This window comes from Mustela nigripes, chromosome 6 (genome assembly GCF_022355385.1).
Source record: "Mustela nigripes isolate SB6536 chromosome 6, MUSNIG.SB6536, whole genome shotgun sequence".
Classification (NCBI taxonomy): domain Eukaryota; kingdom Metazoa; phylum Chordata; class Mammalia; order Carnivora; family Mustelidae; genus Mustela; species Mustela nigripes.
Window position 1 is genome coordinate 144,152,344 of NC_081562.1, and position 8,368 is coordinate 144,160,711.

General features: G+C 34.6%; 1 pseudogene; it reads left to right on the forward strand.

The window, feature by feature from the left end:
- The first annotated feature begins 4,814 nt into the window (after positions 1 to 4,814).
- LOC132020926 (ATP synthase subunit d, mitochondrial-like) lies at positions 4,815 to 5,306 on the forward strand (annotated as a pseudogene).
- Positions 5,307 to 8,368: the final 3,062 nt, after the last annotated feature.

Here is an 8,368-nt window from a genome sequence, read left to right on the forward strand (position 1 = left end):
CTCAGGTCATGATCCCAGGGTCCTGTGATGGAGCCCCACATCAGGCTTTCTGCTCAGCAGGGAGCCTGCTTCCTCCTTTCTCTCTGTCTGCTTCTCTGCCTACTTGTGATCTCCATCTGTCAAATAAATAAATTAAATTAAATTAAAATCTTTTAAAAAAAGAGATAAACTTCAAGAAGTCTAAGATGTAGCTTGAATGACTAAGTATCTCCCAGTCTGAGAACCTTAACCATCCAATCATAAGCCTGAATATATTGAGTAATATTTGTAAAAATTAGTATCCACTCAATAACATGGCATTCACTGTCCAATAGTTTAAAAGCTTGAGGTTTTAATAAAAAGAGTTGCACTTTCTTTTCACAACATTTCTAACATTTATTTTTTTTTAAAGATTTTATTTATTTATTTGACAGACAGAGATCACAGGTAGGCAGAGAGCCAGTCAGAGAGAGAGGAAAGGAAGCAGGCTCCCTGCTGAGCAGTGAGCCCAATGCGGGGCTTGATCCCAGGACCCTGGGATCATGACCTGAGCCGAAGGCAGAGGCTTTAACACACTGAGCCACCCAGGCGCCCCCATTTCTAACATTTAATTAAATCTAAAGAAGGCTTGATTTTTTTATATATATGTATGGGTTAGCGTTATTTCATAAATTTTTCTGTTTTAAAACACTGGCTATTTGCTTGGATAATAATCTATAAGAAAATTTTCCACAAGGCATAAAAAATAATATTTTCAATTTTTAAATCATCAACAAAGATTAATACAAAATACTTTTCCAAGAATAACTAACACTTTGTTTTCTTGAGCCAGGATAGGAAATCTGGGGAAATAATAAGTAGTTCTTTCTTTGATGATTATCAAGTATAAAGCAATTCTGTTCAAGAAATAAGAAACTTTCCACTCTATTTGTAATTACATTTTCTCTATTTGTACCAAGAAGAATGAATTGAGGTTTCTTGTTTAATATTATCTTCTTCAAACACAGTTACTCTTATTTACTGAATTCATAAAATAATTTCTGATTTGCTATTTTTACAAAATCAATAAGGTGGTAGGAGAAGGCATCTTCACTATGTAATGTTCACTTAAATTTCTATAAACTAAAAATTATGATTGAGACAACAGGGGTGCCTAGGTGGCTCAGTCAGTTAAGCATCTAGTTCTTGATTTCTGCTCAGCCTTTGATCTCAGGGCTGAGAATTCAAGACCCACACTGGGCTCCATGCAGGGTGTGGAGCCTATTTGGAGAAAGAAAGGACACAACATTAGTATCTGAATTAATATCAATGTCATCATGACATGTTCAGGAATAAACATTTTTCAATAACCATCAGATAGTATGTTTAAGATTTTTGTATTTCATTGTATATAAATTTCATCTCAAAGAAATAAATGAACAATTCCAGAATTGTTCTTAATGGTATTTGTTTTAAAGTGTTTAAGAAAATGGTACTAATGTCTGCAACCTATTTGTGTCAAAAATGCAATAAAAGTATGCACTTATTGATATGCAATTTTGTGATAGAACAAACATGTTTTTTAAATTTTTATTTATGTTATTTCTTTTCAGTATTTCAGAATTCATTGTTTATGCACCACACCCAGTACTCCATGCAATATGTGCCCTCCCTATTACCCACCACCTGGCTCACCCAACCTCTCACCCCCATCCCCTCCAAAACCTTCAGTTTGTTTCTCAGAGTCCACAGTCTCTCATGGTTCATCTCTCCTCCAATTTCCCCCAACTCCATCTCCCCATGCCCTCTGTATTATTCCTTCTGCTCCACAAATAAGTGAAACCATATGATAATTGACTCTCTCTGCTTGACTTCTTTCACTCAGAATAATCTCTTTCAGTCCTATCCATGTTGATACAAAAGTTGGGTATTCATCCTTTCTGATGGAGGTATAATACTCCATTGTATATATAGACCATATCTTCTTTATCCATTCATCTGTTGAAGGTCATCTTGGTTCTTTCCACAGTTTGGCAACTGTGGCCATTGCTGCGATGAACATTGGGGTACACATGGTCCTTCTTTTCACTATCTCTATATCTTTGGGGTAAATACTCTAAGGTGCAATTGCAGGGTCAAAGGGAAGCTCTATTTTTAATTTCTTAAGAAATCTCCACACTGTCCAAAGTGGCTGCACCAACTTGCATTCCCACCAAGAGTGTAAGAGGGTTCCCCTTTCTCCACATCCTCTTCAACACATGTTGTTTACTGTCTTGTTAATTTTGGCCATTTTGAATGGTATAAGGTGATATCTCAGTGTGGTTTTGATTTGAATCTCCCTAATGGCTAGTGATGAGCAAACACATTTTAATATTATTGGTAGAATCTAAGGAGCAAGTATTGACTATTCAGTGTAAAATTGTTTAAAATTTTCCTTATCCTTAATATTTTTACAATGATGTTTATTTTTTAAAATTATAACTAGAAGAAAAATGGCAGATCTACACCTAAAGAAGGCTGATTTATTAAAGATTACTTTTCAATGTTTAAAGAGTATGTGGTTAAATATATCAAATTGTTGAGTCAGTTCATACAACTTATATTGTTAAGTAGATCAAAACATATTTTGCATGACTATTAAACAAATACTTTTTGTAGGAAGACAGTTTAACAGAGGGGAATTTTTACATTTAAATCTATATATGTAGCTTTGTTTGGGTGAATCAAAATTGAGTTAGCATTTTGGTTTCTTTTCTTTCCTTTGACCTCCATTTTAGAAATTGACTTAAAAATTGGCTTTGGTGCTGAAACTTGGTCCTAAGATCCAAGACTAAATTGTTATTTTCAAGATTATTGTCAATTAAAAAAATATTTATTTATCTGCCTCAGAGGATAATGCCAGGGGATATCAGAACACAATGTCCTGGGATGTATGGGTAGCTCAGTGGGTTAAAACCTCTGCCTTAAGCTCAGGTCATGATCCCAGGGTCCTGGGATTGGGCCCCACTTAGGGCTCTCTGCTCAATAGGGAGCCTGCTTCCCTTCCTATCTCTGCCTGCCTCTCTGCCAATTTGTGATCTCTGTCAAATAAATAAATAAAATCTTTAAAAAAAATTTAGAACACAATGTCCTTTGGGTGATATATCAGGAATATCTGGAAACATGTGCAGTAAGATAATGATGGCCTACAGAGTCCAAAAAAGCTTAATCAAGAATCCAGAAAGAAATGAGAAAGTAAGGAAAATTTAATGTTAGGTATGAGGCATTATTCTGCTTCATTCTTATTAATTTTTTTCAAGATATATTTAACCACATACTCTTTAAACATTGAAAAGTAATCTTTAATAAATTGGCCTTCTTTAGGTATAGATCTGCCATTTTTCTTCTAGTTATAATTAAAAAATATAAATGTCATTGAAAAATATTAAGGATAAGAAAAATTTTAAACTATTTGGAGAAAAATTTCTCCAATATTTCAATCCAATTTAGTCTGGGGAAAAAATTATCCAAGCTATGCTTTCTTCACAAACATTGGTTTATTTAAGAAATAACATCTTTGTCATGATGTAGTATATAATTTGTTAATTCAGGACAATCTAATGCATGATAATGGTCATCTCTCAGTGGAAAATTTGTGTTTCTGTCTATACATTGTCTATATATTTAATTGTCCCAAAAGTTACTATTTCCTATGTCACCCATCTTCTATGAGATTTTTATCCCAACTGATATGATCATGTTTGGAGAGTACTCAGTACTTTGACCAAACATGTAATTCATATCACACATAACATATGTCTTCTAAATGATATGTAGAAGGACTATTAGAAAACATAAAAAATATACTATCATTATTTTTATTATTTATTTTGATACTTGATTAATTCTAAGACATTTAGCAACTAGAAACTTCTTTATTTGGATTTTGTGTCCTTTTATGATATGCCTACCAGTATTTTTATATTTTTGTTGTATTTTTTGTTTTGTTTTGTTTTGTTTTAACATTCCTTACTTTCTGGCACTACAAAATGTTTTAGGCTCATCTTGTGTACTTCCTGCTCCAGTCCTGGAATCTGCCATATTTCCAAGAAGCTTTGCTTCCTTTGTCTGTGAACGATATTAGAAATCAAGTAATGGGGCGCCTGGGTAGCTCAGTGGGTTAAAACCTTTGCCTTTGACTCAGGTCATGGTCCCAGGGTCCTAGGATCAAGCCCTGCATTGGCCTCTCTGCTCCGCAGGGAGTCTGTTTCCTCCCTTCTCTCTCTGCCTGCCTCTCTGCCTACTTGTGATCTCTGTCTGTCAAGTAAATAAATAAAATCTTAAAAAAAAAAAGAAATCAAGTAATGGATTCTTTGTGTTCATAACTACTCGAGTATCATAACCTTCTCAGCTGATAAAGATGTATATATATACTAAGTCATATATATACATGTAACTATATGTATTTCTATATGTAACCATCTGTATCTATATTAGGCTAAACATGCATTTATTTTGATGTCTCCAATTTTAAGCCATTACTCATGGATCATTCTAGTCTTCTCCCTTTGTGTGTCTCTAACCTTCTACTCACTTAATCAGTCAACTAAAGTATTGTGCTTATGTATAGCTCCTTTTGCCTTGATTTTATAGAATCGACTAACTTCCAAAATTACCTAAGTCAACAACTATTCCCTACTGTTTTGGTAAGATAGTTTCATACATCTGTAGTACACTTAGAATGTTTGTTAGTTGGTTTTTGCAACCCCTCATAAGACCCATTGAAGTTGTACATAATTTAAAAAAATTGCATACATTGGGTTCCGTTCCTTGCTGCTGTGGACTCTGGGCAGCTGGGGTCAGTGAAGGATCTCAAGATGGCTGGGTGAAAACTTGCTCTAAAAACCATTGACTAGGTAGTTTTTGGTGAGATCATACCCCAAAACCAGAAGGCCATCGCTAACTTCCTGAAATCTTGGTATGAGACACTTACCTCCAAGTTGGATACTCTCCCTAAGAAAGTCCCTGCTATTAACTGAGCTTACTACAAAACCAATGTGGTGAATGCTGGCTTGGTAGATGACTTTGAGAAGAAGTTCAATGCCCTGAAGATTCCTGTGCCAGAGGATAAATACACTGTTCAGGTGGACGCTGAAGAAAAAGAAGATGTAAAAAGTTGTGCTGAGTTTTTGTCTCTCTCAAAGGCCAGGATTATGGAATACAAAAAACAGCTGGAGAAGCTAAGGAATGTAATTCTGTTTGATCAGATGACCATTGAGGACCTAAATGAAGCCTTCCCAGAAACCAGATTAGACAAGAAGAAGTATACCTATTGGCCTCACAAGCCAATCGAAAACTTATAAACTTGAGGTGGGGAGAGAGCTCTGGCCTTGTATTATAAACACTGGACATTAAAAATAATGGATACAGTAAAAAAATGCATACATTAAGTTTCATTATCTCCTTTAATAGGTTTTGACAAATATGTCATTATCCATAATTACAATCATGCAGAACAGTTTTATTCTCCCTCAATAGTGCCACATTCTTTACCTATTCAACATTTTCTGTTGCTTAAATAATTAAATCTCTTTCTCAAGAAGGAGGACAAAATATTACTGTTTATTTTGGCATATACGGCTATATGGCTTTCATCATTTAGTTTATGTTTACCTTTCCAAACATATCTTTAGAGTCCTATCAAAAGCCAAACAAGCATTGTACATTCCATGTGTATCAGACTACCTATATTTCTTAGAATACATATCCTGCTATTTGATTTATTTTTTAAGATTTTATTTATTTGAGAGAGAGTATGAGGCAGGGAGGGTCGGAGAGAGAAGCAGACTCCCCGCTGAGGAGGGAGTCTGATGCAGGACTAGATCCTAAGACTCCAGGATCATGAACTGAACCAAAGGCAGTCACTTAACCAACTGAACCACACAGGTGCCCTTGCTATTTAATTTATACTAAATATTTCTCTCTATGTCGAAATGTCCTTGTAGACATGAAAGCCTAGGATATTTCCACACATTTTTCAAACATGATCTCAGATGTTAACAGTATTAAAAAAGACCTCCTTGCTCACATAAAACAAGTTAGGTAAGCTATCTCTTGTGTTTCATTTTAATTATATCATCTTATTTGTTCTTTATATTGTTATATTTCTATTATTTAATCATCTTCACTAGAATGTAATCACCTTAAAGAAAGATGGTAGGCTATTCATCCTGTATATGCATATTACAATATCTGTGGCATTCATATATTTAATAAAAATGAATACACCAAGAAAAAAGAATAAATGAATGAGTGAGTGGGAAACTGAGTGAGTCAAATATACATGTTTGTTTCTAATTTCAACTCCCTAAAGTTGATCTTTTTGGAAGTTAATGACAGCCAAAGGCTAAAATGTTGATGCTCAACTTCAAAGGGGAGTTGAAAAGGATCTGGAGTAGTACCACTGGGGGACAACCAGTTGTGGTTATGAGAGGCTTAATATGTAAAATATTCATTCTGTTCCCTTATAGTTGTTGCAGTTTCCTTTACTGTATTGACTTATTAAATTAAAAAAGATTCCAGGGTGCCAGGGTGCCTGGGTGACTCAGTGGGTTAAGCCTCTGCTTTCTGCTCAAGTCATGATCTCAGGGTCCTGGGATTGAGCCCCATATCTGGCTCTCTGCTCAGCAGGGAGCTTGTTTCTTCCCCCCCCAACCCCCGCCTGCCTCTCTACTTGTGATCTCTGTCTGTCAAATAAATAAATAAAATCTTTTTTTTAAAAAAAAGGTGCCAAATATCCCCATATGACTTCTTAACCGGAATTTTAGGAGTATACAGTTACACATACACAACTCTAAGAATGATGCCTTGGCCAAATGATAACTTGGATAATAATGCTGTGACATTACAATCCTCTCTTCACAGGAATCCTTTTGTCCTTACTTTCTAACTCTTGATACACAAATCAGTACAAACATTATCATAGTAAGTAAAAAATCATGATATTAGGTACAAATTTCACTACTGACATTCTACATTCCTCAGATGTCAAAACAAACCAGTAAAAGCAATTGAAGTATTTGCAGTATGTCCTAAGTCCTCTTCTCCATATCAATAAAATCATCACTTGTGTGACTTAGTCAATTGTCTGCCTTCAGCTCAGGTCATGACCTCAGGGTCTTGAAATCCAGCCTCTCATCCAGCTCCCTTCTCAACAGGGAGACTGCTTCTCCTTCTCCCTCTGTCTGCTGTTCCCCTTGCTTGTACTCTTTCTTTCTCTGTGTCAAATAAATAAACATAATCTAAAAAAGAAAAGAAAGAATCACCACTTTATAAGCATCTACTATGAAGTTCAAGTACTCAACAACTATTTTTTTTAAATAAAGGCTATCAAATGCGATGAGGAAAAAGCCCAGCTTTCTTTACTAGATTCTGAAATAAAAGAATCAATCATGTCAAATTAAACCAGGTATTTCTATACACCAAGGCTAACTCCTGAATACAGAGCAGTGTGGGTATTATTTATCTTCCTCGTGCTAAGCTCATAAATTAGAGAAAAAACTACACTTGGACAATTCAATCACCTCAAATAAAATGAACTGTTTAACCTGTTAATAAAAAAGTGGTAATTCTAGGCTACCCTATTTGAAGATCAAGGTGCTTTATTTAAGGACAAAGGAAACTTTTCTATTACTTCTAATTATTAAGCTTTTAAAATTAATCTAAACATTTGCAGTGAACTTCTTGAAGAGCAATACAAGTTTTCCTTTAATTTTTCTCTAAAATAGAACTAGTTATAGGTATAAGTGTCAAAACTGTGATTTAAAACTTTTTGTGAAGGAACCTATTTCTGGTTTTTTTTTTTTTTTTTTTTTTTTTTTTTATGACTGCCACCCTAACTTTATCAAGTCATTGGGCTAAGTTTGGGGAGATTTCATATTAAGAGCTGAGCTTTTTCTTACGTATCACAACCAAACCCAGAATGTACTCTTTGAAATTAATACTAGTATTGCTGACTTAACGGTAACTTTCAAGAACACTAATAGATGATACATTTAGTAAATATTTGTTGACTGATTACTCTTTCCTTGTGGGTTGCATGTGTATAAGAAATTCGAACATGTATTCAGTCAGAGAAACATCAATTAATAGTCACTGAAGAGTGAAAAGGAAACAGCTTATGACCTAGGTGCTTGTCATTTAGAAACAAAAGACACAGTCTTAGGGATCTTTGATCTCATAGATTCTATTGATTAGAATCAAACACATACAGAATTATCATAACAAATGCTTCTGACATGGACTTTTGTAATAATTATGTTTTCCCAAGCAAACCTCACAGAGCTGAGATTTATTTATTTCAGCTTGCTTTCTACCTCCACACCCATTACCCTTAACAACAAAAAAAGGAAATTATTACTAGTCATTTTGT